The sequence below is a fragment of the Bos indicus genome, chromosome 10 (genome assembly GCF_029378745.1).
Source record: "Bos indicus isolate NIAB-ARS_2022 breed Sahiwal x Tharparkar chromosome 10, NIAB-ARS_B.indTharparkar_mat_pri_1.0, whole genome shotgun sequence".
In the NCBI taxonomy this organism is placed as follows: Eukaryota; Metazoa; Chordata; class Mammalia; order Artiodactyla; family Bovidae; genus Bos; species Bos indicus.
The window spans coordinates 3,019,036-3,036,071 of record NC_091769.1 but is presented as its reverse complement, the minus strand read 5'-3'; the positions used below and the strand labels follow the sequence as shown (position 1 = coordinate 3,036,071).

Below are 17,036 nucleotides of genomic sequence, written 5' to 3'. Positions count from 1 at the left end.
CAGATGATGAGACTGAGAGCTGACTTCATTAATCTCCTTACTTATATGAAGAATTATTAAATGAAAGATTCTAGGCAGCTGCTGGTCATTTTGAATAAGAAGAAATGCCTTAAAGGGAAGCAAGAAAGAAATGGACTAGACATGAGAAAGAACTTCAAATTGATTAGATATTGAGAATATTCCAAGTAATGGTCATAAAATGGTCCTATCAGATACCTTCAAAGCAGAGAAAAACTTTTTTAAACTTTTACAAAATCCTCCAAGGAGACTATCTTCAATGGGTCCATAAGGTTCCTGCCTGTTCACTGAGACTTCATTAAGTCCTGATTCCCTCTGCTTCCTTAGGAGTGCATTCCCTGTCTCAGAATTTGAAATCAAAATATCAAGCAATTTAGATGTTGATTAATTAAATTCTGCCTTTCAAATTTTCAGGTATTAAAGAAATTATCCAATAAGAGGAATTATTTTCTCTGCACTAAGTATGGAGTGAGGTGCCATCACCATGTACACACTGCAAAGCAATATGCCCTCACTCTGAGGCACAAAACTGGTATTACTCATCTTTTCATAAATTATTTTAATTCAGTTCTGGAAAAACTTTTAATATAGATACTTTCCCTTTCTCCATCCACATACTCATTTGCATTTTCAGTTTCTAGGTTTGTAATATATATATTAAAAAATACTATTTAAATGTATAGTCCTTTGAGATTAACTGCTTTCTTCAGTTTACATATTTACAGAGAAATGGTACAGGCCCAAAGTCACTGTAAAGAATTGGTGGGAAAAAAGATCAAATTAGATCAATGTGTTTTTGCCAAAGCCCATGTGGCCCAGAAGCTTTTTTTAGATGTACGTGGCATTGTGTTCATCTATTGCTCTGTATTTCTCATTCTATGCTCATCTCTGGGTGATATCATTCATGCCCAGGAATTGTCAAGTGTTATCAAGAGGACCTACAGCCTTTACTCTGAATGCTGGACTCATCTAGCAACTGCAACCTGATATTTCCTTTTGGACATTTCAAATGCCTCTCAAAATCCACCAATTTAAACTTTAACTCATGAACTTTTCCTATGTCCTCCTCTGCTAAAACGCATGGCATCCTCCAGGGATGTCTGCCTCAGGGACGAGAACTACCATCCACCCTGCTGTGCAAACCACAAAGCACTGTCGCATTAGGGTCTGCTGATCTACATGTCCTAAAATATCTTTCACACTTGTTTTCTGTATTTCCAGTGGCTCCACTCTAGTCCAGCCTACGTTATCTGTTTCTGCAATATCCATCCTACTGCTCTCCCTGAATTCACACTTGCCTCCTCTTCAGTCCATTCTGGACTCTGTAGGCAAAGTGATCTTCTAAAACTAAAATGTCTCTTCCATCCTGAAAATGTTTTAGGAACAATAAAATCCTCAACAGGGCATAAAACAATCTTTGTGACCAAGCCCATTCCTCTGCTATGACCCATAATCAGGATATGTGTCTCCTGCTCTGTGCCCAAATTAGAGACCTAAGTTTGCTATGTGTCCATGATATGTGTCCACTGATAAGTCTGACGCTTCACTAGACTAAACAATCTTAAAGGCGGGAATAATGTGCATTTTTCTCAGTCTCATTCTAGAAGTAACACAGTTCATAGCACCAATAGATGCCCCACAAATAACTCTTCAGTGGGTGATGAACAGGTGACCTTTTATTGAAGGATAAGTAGCCCTCTGGAGATACAATTTCAGAAAGATATAGATTCAGGATATTACTTTCCTATGGAACCCTTCTACCTCTCCCAGAATATTTGAAATTCCAAGACTAAGGCACAAGGCCTTTTATTCCACTATTTGAAAGAAGGCTTAAAATAGAAAAGCCCTTGGGAGCTGGGGGAAATATATTTAGGCCCTGGAGACAGTATGTCAAAGAGAGAAAAAGGGAAGCTAAAAGGGAGGCTGCTTCCCTTGCAATTTCCCTGAGGCCTCAGAGGAGTTACCAGACAACAGATCAGGGTGTTTCTAAAGCTCCTTCTCCTCATAACTGTGGATTTAATTTCATTCCAGTTTCTAGACTCAATGCTGTCCAAGGGCAAGGGAAATTGAAGGACTTGGGAATCTCAGGCACTCCAGAATTCAGCTAAGCTTGTCTTGACCTTGTAATTTAGGCATAAGATCTATGATTTTTTTTTTAAGGAAAAAACCATGCTTAATTGAAAAATAAAGCAATGCATCTGAAATAAGACTCTGTTTAACAACATAAATTGTAACTGCTGAGGCCTGTTAAGTGGTACTATGAAATTTAGGTATAAATTATCAACACAGTTTCTTCCCTTACCCCAATTCAGCCATCTGCATATTAAAAACAAGGACTGTCTCATTAATTTGAACTGTGTACCTGTAAAGCCAATCCCTATTCCTAAACAACTGATCAAAGGATGGGAGGTTTTAAACAAAGATTTCCATACTGAGGAGCTCCCAGATAACAGCAAAGAAAGTCAATATTTTCCTTACAAAAAACTTACATGAGAGAGAGGGTGGGATGATTTGGGATAATGGCATTGTAACATGTATAATATCATATAAGAAACAAATCACTAGTCCAGGTTCGATGCAGGATACAGGATTCTTGGGGCTGGTGCACTGGGATGACCCAGAGGGATGATATGGGGAGGGAGGTGGGAGGGGGGTTCAGGATTGGGAACACGTATACACCCGTGGCGGATTCATGTTGATGTATGGCAAAACCAATACAATATTGTAAAGTAATTAGCCTCCAATCAAAATAAATAAATTAAAAAAAACTTACATGAAAGGCACATAAGACAATAAATGATATTTAACTAATCCACAAACTTTAAAACACAATTTCATCAAAATGACCTCTACAATTTTCCTTTAAAGACATTCTCAAATCTCAGAATGGTTTAACGTGACATACTGGAAGTACTACATTTTGAAAGAAAGTACTAAAGTTATTGACAGAATGTGGTCCACTGGAGAAGGGAATGGCAAACCACTTCAGTATTCTTGCCTTGAGAACCCCATGAACAGTATGAAAAGGCAAAATGATAGGATACTGAAAGAGGAACTCCCCAGGACTGTAGGTGCCCAATATGCTATTTGAGATCAGTGGAGAAATCACTCCAGAAAGAATGAAGGGAGGGAGCCAAGGCAGAAACAACACCGAGATGCGGATGTGACTGGTGATGGAAGTAAAGTCCAATGCTGTAAAGAGCAATATTGCATAGGAACCTAGAATGTTAGGTCCATGAATCAACGCAAACTGAATGTGGTCAAACAGGAGATGGCAAGAGCGAACGTCGACATTCTAGGAATCAGCAACTAAGATGGACTGGAATGGGTGAATTTAACTCAGATGACCATTATATCTACTACCGTGGGCAGGAATCCCTTAGAAGAAATGGAGTAGCATCATAGTCAACAAAAGAGTCCAAAATGCAGCACTTGGATGCAATCTCAAAAATGACAGAATGATCTTTGTTCATTTCCAAGGCAAACCATTCAGTATTACGGTAATGCAAGTCTATGCCCTGACCAATAATGCTGAAGAAGCTGAACTTGAACGGTTCTATGAAGACCTTTGTTGCTGCTAAGTCGCTTCAGTCATGTCCGACTCTGTGCGACCCCAGAGATGACAGCCCACCAGGCTCCCCTGTCCCTGGGATTCTCCAGGCAAGAACACTGCAGTGGGTTGCCATTTCCTTCTCCAATGAATGAAAGTGAAAAGTGAAAGGGAAGTCGCTCAGTCGTGTCCGACTCTTAGCGACCCCGTGGACTGCAGCCTACCAGGCTCCTCTGTCCATGGGATTTTCCAGGCAAGAGTACTGGAGTGGGGTGCCATTGCCTTCTCCAATGAAGACCTATAAGACCCTTTAAAACTAATACCCAAAAAAGATGCCTTTTTTATTATAGGGGACTGGAATGAAAAAGTACAAAGTCAAGAAACACCTGGAGTAACAGGCAAATTTGGCCTTGGAGTAGAGTGAAGCAGGGCAAAGGCTAATAGAGTTTTGCCAAGAGAACACACCGGTCATAGAAAATCCTCTCTTCCAAAAACACAAGAGAAGACTCTACACATGGACATCACCAGATGGCCAACACCAAAATCATATTGATTATATTCTTTGTAGCCAAAGATGGAGAAGCTCTATACAGTCAGCAAAAACAAGACGGGGAGCTGACTGTGGCTCAGATCATGAAATCCTTATTGCCAAATTCAGACTTAAATTGAAGAAAATGGGGAAAACCACTAGACCACTCAGGTATGACCTAAATCAAATCCCTTATGATTATACAGTGGAATTAAGAAATAGATTTAAGGGACTAGATATGATAGGCAAGAGTGCCTGATGAACTATGAGTGGAGATTCTTGACATTGTACAGGAGACAGGGATAAAAACCATCCCCAAGAAGAAATGCAAAAAAGCAAAATGGCTGTCTGAGAAGGTCTTACAAATAGCTGTCAATAGAAGAGAAGCAAAAAGCAAAGGAGAAACGGAAAGATATACCCATTTGAATAAAGAGTTTCAAAGAATAGCAAGGAGAGATAAGAAAGCCTTCCTTAGCAATCAATGCTAAGAAATAGAGGAAAACAATAGGATGGGAAAGACTAGAGATCTCTTCAAGAAAATTAGAGATACCAAGGGAACATGTCATGCAACGACAGGCTCAAAAAAGGACAGAAATGGTATGGACCTAACAAAAGCAGTGGCAAGAATACACAGAAGAACTGTACAAAAAAGATCTTCATGACCCAGATAATCACGATGGTGTGATCACTCACCTAGAACCAGACATCCTGGAATGTGAAGTCAAGTGGGCCTTAGGAAGCATCACTACGAACAAAGCTAGTGGAGGTGATGGAACTCCACTTGAGCTATTTCAAATCCTAAAAGATGATGCTGTGAAAGTTCTGCACTCTATATGCCAGCAAATTTGGAAAATTTAGCAGTGGTCACAGGACTGGAAAAGGTCAGTTTTCATTCCAATCCTTAAGAAAGGCAATGCCAAAGAATGCTCAAACTACCACACAATTGCACTCATCTCACATGCTACTAACGTAATGCTTAAAATTCTATAAGCAAGGCTTCAACAATACGTGACCTATGAACTTCCAGATGTTCAGACTGGTTTTAGAAAAGGCAGAGAAACCAGAGATCAAATTGCCAACATCTGCTGGATCATTGAAAAAGCAAGAGAGTTCCAGAAAAACATCTATTTCTGCTTTATTGACTATGCCAAAGCCTTTGACTGTGTGGATCACAATAAACTGTGGAAAATTCTGAAAGAGATGGGAATACCAGACTACCTGACCTGCCTCCTGAGAAACCTATATGCAGGTCAGGAAGCAAAAGTTAGAACTGGACATGGAACAACAGACTGGTTCCAAATAGGAAAAGGAGCATGTCAAGGCTGTATATTGTCACCCTGCTGATTTAACTTATATACAGAGTACATCATGAGGAATGTTGGGCTGGATGAAGCTCAAGCTGGAATCAAGATTGCCGGGAGAAATATCAATAACCTCAGATATGCAGATGACACCACCCTTATGGCAGAAAGTGAAGAAGAACTAAAGAGCCTCTTGATGAAAGTGAAAGTGGAGAGTGAAAAAGTTGGCTTAAAGCTCAACATTCAGAAAACTAAGATCATAGCATCTGGTCCCATCACTTCATGACAAATAGATGGGGAAACAGTGGCAGACTTTGTTCATTTGGGCTCCAAATTCACTGCAGATGGTGATTGCAGCCATGAAATTAAAAGATGCTTACTCTTGGAAGGAAGGTTATGACCAACCTAGACAGCATATTAAAAAGCAGAGACATTACTTTGCCAACAAAGATCCATCTAGTCAAGGCTATGCTTTTTTTCTGGGTGAGAGTTGGACTATAAAGAATTGATGCTTTTGAATTGTGGTGTTGTAGAAGACGCTTGAGAGTCCCTTGGACTGCAAGGAGATCCAACCAGTCCATCCTAAAGGTGATCAGTCCTGAGTGTTCATTGGATTGACTGATGCTGAAACTGAAACTCCAATACTTTGGCCTCCTGATGCGAACAGTGGACTCATTTGAAAAGCCCTGATGCTGGGAAAGATTGAAGGCAGGAGAAGAAGGGGACGACAGAGGATCAGATGGTTGGATGGCATCACCGATTTGATGGACATGAGTTTGGGTAGACTCCGGGAGTTGGTGATGGACAGGGAGGCCTGGTGTGCTGCAGTCCATGGGGTCACAAAGAGTCATACATGACTGAACAACTGAACTGAATGTAAGATAAAAACAAAAGGGATTCTCTTTTCAGCATTACAAGATAATATTGTAAGTTTTAACTTTTAACTTATCAAAAGAATTTGTTTTTAGATGACCCACCTTTATTTTTCAATTAAAAATACTAAAACAATAGACTGAACTATAGGCTTCCCTCATAGCTCAGTTGGTAAAGAATCTGCCTGCAATGCAGGAGACCCCAGTTCAATTCCTGGTTTGGGAAGATCTGCTGGAGAAGTAATAGTCTGCCCACTCCTGTATTCTTGGGCTTCCCTTGTGGCTCAGCTGGTAAAGAATACACCTGCAATGCTGGAGACCTGGGTTCAATCCCTGGGTTGGTAAGATCCCCTGGAGAAAGGAATGGCTACCCACTCTAGTATTGTGGCCTAGAGAATTCCATGGACTGTATAGTCCATGGGGTCACAAAGACTCGAACACGAGTGAGCCACTTTCACTTTCAATTTTATTAATATATACATCAACTTATTGAAACAATGACTTCATAAAGTTTTCTCCCTAAAGATGGCACTTTCAGGTACAAAGATGCAGACATCTACAGCCTTCAGATGTTTATTTTAAAAGATTCTTCAACAGCATTTTGATAGCTAGTTTCCTCATCTAGCTGAAGATTCACAAATTCTCCGTAATCAAACTGATGTCTTTTGATTTTGATGACTAACAAAATTTCGAGTAATCTGGCTAGATCTACCCAAGGAAGAGATACACAAATAGGACACATCCCAGGAAGCATTCTGAAAGGTGATCACTGTCACAGTGATCCAGGAAATGCTCTCTCATCATATTTGATTCTTGACACAAAGGACACTTTAAAGTGGGATGCCCAGAAGAGCTTGTGTTCTCTTGGTAAGATTCTGTGTTGTCAGGTGTGGATGTTTCAGTCTTATTACTGTTCCATACTGAATTTTGAGAGATCTGAAAGTTTGGAATGACAGAAGAAACACCATATTCATCTCAATACTTCTTATGAGATTTGTAATGATGTCTCATGCAATAGAATTGAATCTGTTTTGCACAGCATCTGCAGCTACCAGAAAATTTCCTCATGATATTTTCAAGGTCTAAGGCCCATTCAGGACACTCTCTCTCTCTCCTAGTTACATTTCCACGACAGAAGGGACAGTATATTCCACTTTCTCTCATTGCAGTCAGGAAACATTTTCTACAGAAAACGTGCAGACAGGTCACAGTATACATGGGAGTTGTGAACACCTCCTGACAGACGGGGCAGAAGAAAACATCCTTGATATAGGATGAGGCCACAGAGAGCTCCTCACCCATGGTGGGGTATGGGGATGAAGGAAACCACAGGGGCAGTGGCCAAAATAGTGGGTGACCAGGGTTCTGACCCCCTGCATGAATCCTGCTATCTATGACTCTTATCCTAATCCTTCTGTTTGAAATTTCTGCCCTAGTGCTAACAACTTGTGGACAATTGTTATTTCTAAGATCTGTGTCTTTTATATCTTGTCCAGTACTGTCTGCTTCCTTGTGTCCCTCCAAGTTCAAGAGCTGCAGTACTGGTAGAAATCCCACCCCTTGACAGAATATGCTTTGTAGTTTCTAGTTAGTCACTCAGTTGTATCCAAATCTTTGCCACCCCAAGGAATATAGAATGCCAGGCTCCTCTGTCCAAGGGATTTTCCAGGCAAGAATGCTTGAATGGGTTGTCACTTCCTTCTCCAGGGGATCTTCCTGACCCAGGGATCACAGTTGCGTCTCCCGCTTGGAGGCAGGTTCTTCAGCACTGAGCCATCTGGGAGCCTCGAGAGGTCATGGCAGAAGCTGGCAGATCCTTGGTGGCGAGTTTTTGCCCCAACTGCCTGGATTCTCTACTCCTCTGCTCTGTCAGGACATCAGTTCAGTTCAGTCACTCAGCAGTGTCTGACTCTTTGCAACCCCATGGACTGCAGCACGCCAGGCCTCCCTGTCCATCACCACCTCCTGCAGTCTACTCAAACTCATGTCCATTGAGTCTGTGATGGTATCCTAACCTCTGATCCTCTGTCTTCCCCTCCCTCGCCCACCTTCAAGCTTTCCCAGCATCAGGGTTTTCCCAGTGAGTCAGCTCTTCGCATCACGTGGCCAAAGTAGTGGCGTTTCAGCTTCAGCATCAGTCCTTTCAATGAACACACAGGACTGGTCTCCTTTAGGATGGACTGGTTGGATCTCCTTGCAGTCCAAGGGACTCTCAAGAGTCTTCTGCAACACCACAGTTCAAATGCATCAATTCTTTGGTGCTCAGCTTTTTTCACAGTACAACTCTCACATCCATACATGACTACTGGAAAAACCATAGCCTTGACTAGATGGACCTTTGTTGGCAATGCAATGTCTCTGCTTTTTAATATGCTGTCTAGGTTGGTCATAACATTCTTTCCAAGGAGTCAGTGTCTTTTAATTTCATCACAGTCACCATTAGCAGTGATTTTGGAGCCCAAAATAATAAAGTCTGTCACTGTTTCCCCATCTATTTCCCATGAAGTGATGGAACTGAATGCTATGATCATAGTTTTGTGAATGTTGAGTTTTAAGCCAACTTTTTCACTCTCCTCTTTCACTTTCAACAATAGGCTCTTTAGTTCTTCTTCACTTTCTGCCATAAGGGTGGTGTCATCTGCATATCTGAGGTTATTGATATTTCTCCCGGCAATCTTAACTCCAGCTTGTGCTTCCTCCAGCCCAGCATTTCTCATGATGTACTCTGCATATAAGTTAAATAAGCAGGGTGACAATATACAGCCTTGACGTACTCCTTTTCCTATGTCCAGTTCCTATGTTGTTCCATGTCCAGTTCTAACTGTTGCTTCGTGACCTGTGAAAGATTCTTAAACAAGAGAGAAGTAGCATCAAGCACAAACAAAAAGGTTGATAAGTTGGATTCCATTAAAATATAAAACACCTGTACATAAAAAGTTACTGTTAAGAGAATAAGAAGATATACCACAAAGTAGAAGATGCTTTCAATACAGATATCTGAATAAAGACTTATAGAATATATAAAGATATTGTATAAATCAGTCAAAGAAAGCAGGCATTTTTAAAAGAGTTTAAGTACAGAACAGGAATTTCACCCCCAAAAAATATTCAAATGACCAATAAACAAATATAAAGATACTTAATTTCATTAGTCATCCAGGAAATTTAAAATAAACTAACAATAAAATCTGTTATGCACTTGCGAAAACAGTTTAAAATAAAACAGAACAATACCAAGTGTTTGTGAAGATGTGGAGTACCAACAGCTCTCATATATTGCTGTTATGATTTTAAATTACAATAATTTTGAAATTCATATTATCACTTGGGAAAACTTTTTGGCAACTCAGTATAGACCAAAACTGTACATATGTAAATCCTATGTGCTAGCAATTCCATTCCCAGAGATATACTCTACACCAATGAATGTACATGTACAACAGAATACTTGTAAAAGAATCCTTATTTCAGCATTCTTTCTAATTTAAAAAACTGAGAACTGGAGGCCTGGCGTGCTGCAGTTCATGGGGTCGCAAAGAGTCGGACACGACTGAGCGACCGAACTGAACTGAGAACTGTAGAATGGATAAATTGTAAAAAAAAAAAAAAAAACAACAATTCAAGCAATGGAATATCACATGGCAATGAAAGAGATCAAAGCACTGCAACATGAAACATCTATAAATCTCACAGACATAATCTTGAGCTAAAAAGGGCAAAAATAGTAGAGTCCATTTTCTAACGTTCCATTTATATTAAGTTCTAAAACAGACAAACCAATCCATATTGATAGAAGTTCTTAGAATAGTGAGTCCTTTTATGGAGGTTGCTGACTGGAGGGAACAAAGAGGAGGCCCATGGAGGTGTTAGTATTCCTTTTCTTGATATGAGAGGTGGTGACACTGATTCTACATACATAAAAACACTTTTGTGCAGTATTATATTTTTCTTCAATTAAAACATATACCAGAAAACTGTATAAATCATCCCAGAAGCCAGATATATACGACTGATACGCTGTCAAATGCCTAGAATCTTGGTACAATTTATGTTCCGTTTTCGAACCAACACCTGAAACCCAGTATTTTCCAGGAGGATGAATGATCAAACAACTACTTCAGAAACAAGAACTGCCATTAAAGCAATTTCCAATATCCCTACCTTGTCTCAGGAAGTTTGTGGCAAGTTACTCCATGAATAGAATAACTAAATACTCAGTGACACAAATAGAAGGTTACTCCTGTACTCAACAGTTATGCTATTAAGCTTAGAAATGATTATATTGTGGCAAAATTATCACTGATTCAACGTAACTTTCTTACCATTGGTTATTTTGTGATGACTTAGCTCCAATTTTGAATCTTGACCATCAGACCACAGATGTTTTAAAGTAAAGGCCTAAAACATCATGGTTTTAAGGGTTTACTGTACTGAAAGGAACTAAGTGAAGATTTTAAACTCAAACTTTTGAAATATTTACTTGATAAAATAAAAGAAAGTCTCAACCTTGTCTTTGTAGTCCTTGGAAATGGATTGATTTTTATGTTGATTCCCTACATCTACGTTTACATAGATACAAAGAAATGGTGATTTATTTTTCTCCGTTTTTTTTTTTTCCTACCTGTCCATACCTTCCAAGTTGTATTTTCTCTACAAATTTGGTCTTGCAAGATCAGCCACATAAACTCGATGCTTTCTACAACACTGTGGTTTTAATTCTAGCAAGGCTACCAGCTGTACAGTGATGTTCTGGGACAGGAATGTAGAAAGTAAAGAGCTCGGCTTTACCAGGTGAGGCTAGCAGAGAGGAGCACTCACTTCAAATCTTCCTTTTCTTAATAAAATTGCTACTCTTGATTCATATATCAGCATCACTGGTCTTCAGCTAAGTGCTACTGACATTAGGGCTTAATCATTTTAGAGGAAGAAGTTAAGAAACAGCAACCTCTAAATATGTCAGTAATGTAGTTTTTAAACCATGGTCCCTGGACCATTGCGTCAAAACATCTATGATACTAACTGTGAATGCAACTCCTCCCCGTGCCATGGAGACAGACCCTAGGAACCTAAAACTCAACAAATCCTCGGGTGATTCTTATTCTTATTGCCACTAAAGTTTGAGAATCACTTTTTTGAGTCTTAGAGGTTTGTAATCACATACCAGAGGGCCAAACCATAATCTATTAATCAAGGTCTCCAGCTGCTGGCTTAGGCCCTTTATGAAGGCCTAATTCCTCAAGTGTGGTCTCCAGACCCCCAAAAGCAACATCACTGAAGAACTCGCAAGGCCCCACCCAGAGCTACTCAGTCAGAACCTGTGCGGAACCTGTGGGGACGAGGTTCAGGAATGTGCTCTGACAGGCTTTCTGGTATTTTGATACATACTAAGGTTTACAGACCATGGTCCTAAAAGATGGTCACAACTCCTTCATCTCCCACACGTTACTGAGCTGCACTGCCACAATATTTACGTGTTTCCCTTGCCAGAGGACACCCTTCAGAAGGAAGGGCACAGGCACACACAGCAAACAAAGCCAAAAATGACTCTTGGCACTGAGTTTCCAAGTACCAATGATTCTTGGTACTTGGTAAAGAGTTTCATGGTACTGCCCTCAGAAATTTGCATGTTTTACTTCTAGCATTGTAGAGATTGAGAAACTGTGCCTTGACCTTTAATCGCCTGCTTATAATTTACTACAAAGTAAATACAATTGCTTTCCCAAGACTGTTATTTTTCTGTCTTCTAGAGAAAGCTTCAGTTGACTCAAGAAAAAAATTACTTTCTTTCATTCTGAAGATTAAGTCTACATTTGATTTCTGGTGTTCTAAACTGCTCATCCCTAAGAATTCATCCCTACATTTTTAGGAGACAGAACAACAAAAGTAATGAAATGATTCCTTGAGACTGCAAACCTCTGTAACAGTTTCTTCTTGATCTGGAGAAGAATTCATTGGCAACCATACTTGTAAATCCACTTTTCTCCTGGACCCACAGGATTGATATTATCCCAAAAAGGATACAAAGGATATACGCATGAATTTAGATATTTCTGCTAGCCACTGTCCTAATTTATTATACTCTTTTCCTTCTGGATTTAAAAATTGTTAAAATTTAAAATAAAATTTGTTTAAATTATTAAAATACAGAAAAGTACAAATAAAGTACCATGACCTATGATCATTAACAATCTATCCTGTTATTCAATCAACTCACTTTTTATAAACTAGAAACTAATGCATATAGTAAAAAAATAAATAAATAAATAAAAGCACTGAAAAGTTAAAATTAAAAGTCACTACTCTTTCCCTACAAACTCAGCCACTGTCAACAGCTTAACATGTATAGTTTCAGAAAAAAAATAACATAACTTTTGTTTATATAAGGGGAATCATATTATGTATATTTTTGGCAGACTATTTAAAACATATCACCAGTCCCCTCAAAAGATATAGCATTTTTCTAGTACAGAAGCAGGCAGAACTTCAATTTTACCAATACTAGAAATGAAAAAGGAGACAGAACCAATAAAAGGGACTTAAAAATAAGTATTTTAAGAAAATTTTCTATGCAATTCAATGTGAAATGGAAAAATTCTTAGAAACATATAGCCTACCAAGACTGAATCAAGAACAAATAGAAAATTCAAATAGATCATTACTAGTAGAGACTGAATCAGTAGTCAAAAACCTCCAACAAAGAAAAGCCCAGGACCACATGGCTTCACTGGTGAATTTTACCAAACATTTAAAGAATTAACATCAATCCTTCTCAAACTCTTTGCAAAAAAGTCAAAGAGGAGGGAACACTCCCAAACACATTTTATGAGGTCAGAAAAGGACACAATAGAAAACTACAGACAAATATCCCTGATGAATATAGACATGGAAATTCTCAATAAAATACTAGCAAACTGAATTCAGCAGTATACTAAAAGCATCGTTTACTATGACCAAAAATCCAACACATATAATACAATCACTGTGATAAATCACATTAACAAAATGAAAGAAAAGAACAGTATGATCATCTCGATGGACACAGAAAAAATATTTGACAAAATTCAACATCCATTATTAATAAAAACTCTTATACTAGGAATAGAATGAATATATCTCAACATAGTAAAGGCCATCTATGACAAACCCACAGCTAATGTTATGTTCAATGGTGAAGCTGAAGGCTTTTCCTCTAAGATGAAAAACAAGACAAGGTGCTCACCACTCCTGTTGAATATAGTACTAGAAGTCCGAGCTAGAATAATCAGGCAAGAAAAAGTAATAAAAGGCAACAAAATTGGAAAAGTAGTAAAATTGTCTCTATTTGCACAACATGATTTTGTATATAAAAAAAGCTTAAAGATTCAACAACAACAAAATTCATTAGATCTAATCAATGAGTTCAGGAGACTTGCAGAATACAAAAATAATATGCAAAATTAACACACTTTCTATCCAAGTCTGAAAAATTTTTTTAAATATATTTTCTGAAAAATCAAAAATTGAACTCATTTACAATAGCATGAAAAACAACAAAATACTTTAAGAATAAATCTAACTAAAGAGGTGTAAGATCTCTACTTGGAAAATTTCAAGATAATACTGAAAGAATTCAAAGAAACAAATATAAAAGTACCTCACATTCATGGATTGGAAGAATTAATATTGGTTAAAATGGTAATATTACCAAAGCCACCTGTAGATTCAAAGCAATTCCTAACATGATTTCAATGGCTTTTTTCAAACAAAAGTAAAAAAAAAAAAAAAAAAACCACTTTTAAAACAGAAACACAAAAAACCCTGAATAGCCAATGAAGGGATCCAAAAATAAAAGTGAAATCGGTGCATTTATGGGAAAACAAGTTGAATAAAAAAGAATTACCATAAAAGTTTGCCTGGACAGATTCTTTCCAATCATTAAGGAAAAGATAATTCTCACGTTAGGACTTCTCTGGTGACTCAGCGGTAAAGAACCCACCTGCTTTCAATCCCTGAGTTGGGAATATCCCCTGGAGAAGGAAACGGCAACCCACTCCAGTATTCTTGCCTGGGAAATCCCATGGACAGAGGAGCCTGGCAGGCTATAGTCTATGGGGTTGCAAAAAAGTCTGACATGACTTAGCAACAATTCTCATGTCCCGTCATGTGAATTACCAGATCACAGAAAAAGACAAATTATAAAGTAAATATAATCAGTGTATGAGAATTTGGCAAACTCAAACAGAAACAAAAGTAATTAAAAAAATCTAACTTATCCATATGTGAAGGAATAAAACACTAAGACCAATTAGGTTTTACTCAATTAATTACAAAGTGTTTTATTAGTAGGACATTTATTATCACAGCTTATCATACAAACCCCACTAGACTTTAATCCCCAAGAAGGCAGGATCCAGGATCTTTGGAGTTTTTTTTTTTTTTTTTTAATCCCTATAAGTACATTTGGTGCCAAGCACAGTGCCTGGGACAAAACAGGATTCTGATAAATATTTCAAAAAGTAATGGATCAATCAATTACTTAACAAATTAATCAAAAAAAATCAATGGAGTTTGAAAAAGAACATCTAAGCCAAATTACCAGCAATATCACACTGAACAACAGATTTCTGAACATATTCTTCTCATTCATGAGATCAAGTCAAAATAGCTATTAATATACATATATATCATCAATAGCTAGTTATATATATACATCAACAACATATATATCTATATCAACAATAGCTATTAATTATAAAGCATTTATTGAATTAAGCCAAGAAAGAAGAGGTATTATATTGATAACTAGGAGGAAATTATTTGCAAATAACTTATTTGCAGTAATAATTATTACTTATTATTTATCTAGATAATCCAAAAAAGTTGTTTTTAAAAAATCAAATGAAAAGGATTAGCAGTCATAGTAAACTATTGGCACTAGAAACTAGAGACTAGGTACAAGGATGTTCACTAAAAAATGCTTCCAATTTTTCAGTATGTTTGAAACTTTTCATATTAAAGTGTTAGAAAAAAAGATTAGACCTAATAATATATTTCAGCAGCAGGTTAAGTTCAAAAGAAAATCACTGGTTGAACAATCACACCATAAGCACAATAACAACTTTGGAAAAATAAAAAATTATATTTGACTAAAATATATATATAAAATCTCTGAGAATAACCATAACAACAACAAAAAAAACATAGCTAAAAGAAGATTTTAAAATTTTTATCCAACTCAGGCAAAGGAACTAAAAATACACTACCAAGCAAAACCAGTTGAGAACTGAGATTTACTTAGACATTCATGAACTTCCTTCAGGACTATCTTTATTTCCTGAAAATTTCACAAACATAACACAAAAAAGAGAGCAATGATGATAACCCATTAGCAACAAATTACCCTGGTATTTGGACAGCCAAATTAATGTGAAATATATTTGATATTTTAAAATAAAATTAGAAAATAATTTGATTAGATGAAAGCAGTATGACATTGTTATAAATTGTTATAAATGGGAACATAATTTATCTTGATTTTTTTTAAGACTCATGATGGACTTATGTCATTTTATCAATGCAATATTGTTTGCCTTATAGACAATTTGTATCGATTGCTAACAGGAAGCATACCAGAACAGAAGCAAACAGGACCCTGTCAGAGAAAATGGTATGCTTTTGCTCTTAGCTTCTCTGTTTTGCCTTTAGCTTTTGTATAAGCAGGGATATCATATCCAGATCAAACATCTTTCTGTAATAATTATCTAAATTTCAGTTATATATATTGACAGAGACTTCAATAACCAGAATATCTCTGAAGATGAACTGCAGGCAATCAGTGGATTTCACGGGTGTGCAAAGACAACGAGGACACAGCTGCTGTCCTCTGCAACCAACAAGCTCTGGTCTAGAGCAATGATAATCTGAGACTGCACTGTAGTGTAGCCGCCAGCAGAACACTTCCCAGGGTACACAACAGTACTTGTGATGAATAAATCTATTGTAACTTAAGGTGCCCCTTAATGAACCAGAGGAGATAGGGTAGGTGATAAAACACAAGTTTCTTAACCTTTTGCAGCCTCTAGTTTTTCTGGCCATTTCTTTTTTTCTGCAGCAGAACTATTTCTGCAGAACTATTTCTACTCCTCAAGCATCATCTTCTGTCTTCACCTTAAGAGCTTGCAATTAAGTTGGCCTGAACAATCTTCATTCATCTCTTCCTCTGCCTTTGCTTTCTTTTTTTTTTTTTTTTTGCGACTCCATGGACTGTAGCCCTCCAGGCTCCTCCATCCAGGGAATTTTCTAGGCAAGAGTACTGGAGTGGGTTGCCATTTCCTTCTCCATGCCTTTGCTTTCTTTAGCCTGTCATTTTCATTCAGGGCTCAGGGTAGATGAAATATTTTCCTAGGAAACTTCCTGCATGCTCCAGACTCTCCTACATTCTCCCACAGAAACCTGTCATGTTGCCTTTATCGACTGTGTATTTGCCTCTTCGTATGTGGATTGTCCTCTCCAGACTGAGAAGTCTCAGAGGTCTAGGAATGTTTTGTCTTTTTCACTATTTTATCTCAAGGAACCAGGGTGTTGTAAACAAGTATGTTTTCACTTGTGCTTTGCAGACCACAGGCGGTGCCTTTCCATAAACGGTCATATGAGCGGTGATACCTAGAGACATGTGGGAGCAACCTGCACCGTTTCCACTGTAATCCTGTCATGTCAAAGTCTTAATATATATTTGTGGGATGAATGGATATTAAACCAAAGTTTCCCTAAAATTCTTTCAATTCTAA

The 17,036-nt window shown here is 37.8% G+C and overlaps 1 protein-coding gene and 1 pseudogene across 1 annotated transcript in view; both read right to left on the bottom strand.

Moving 5' to 3' along the window:
• Window positions 1-17,036, bottom strand: part of KCNN2 (potassium calcium-activated channel subfamily N member 2) — a 503,725-nt gene that overhangs the window by 445,022 nt on the left and 41,667 nt on the right. The gene's annotated exons all lie outside the window — the stretch shown is intronic.
• Window positions 5,140-17,036, bottom strand: part of LOC139185182 (E3 ubiquitin-protein ligase RNF138 pseudogene) — a 53,560-nt pseudogene continuing 41,663 nt past the window's right edge.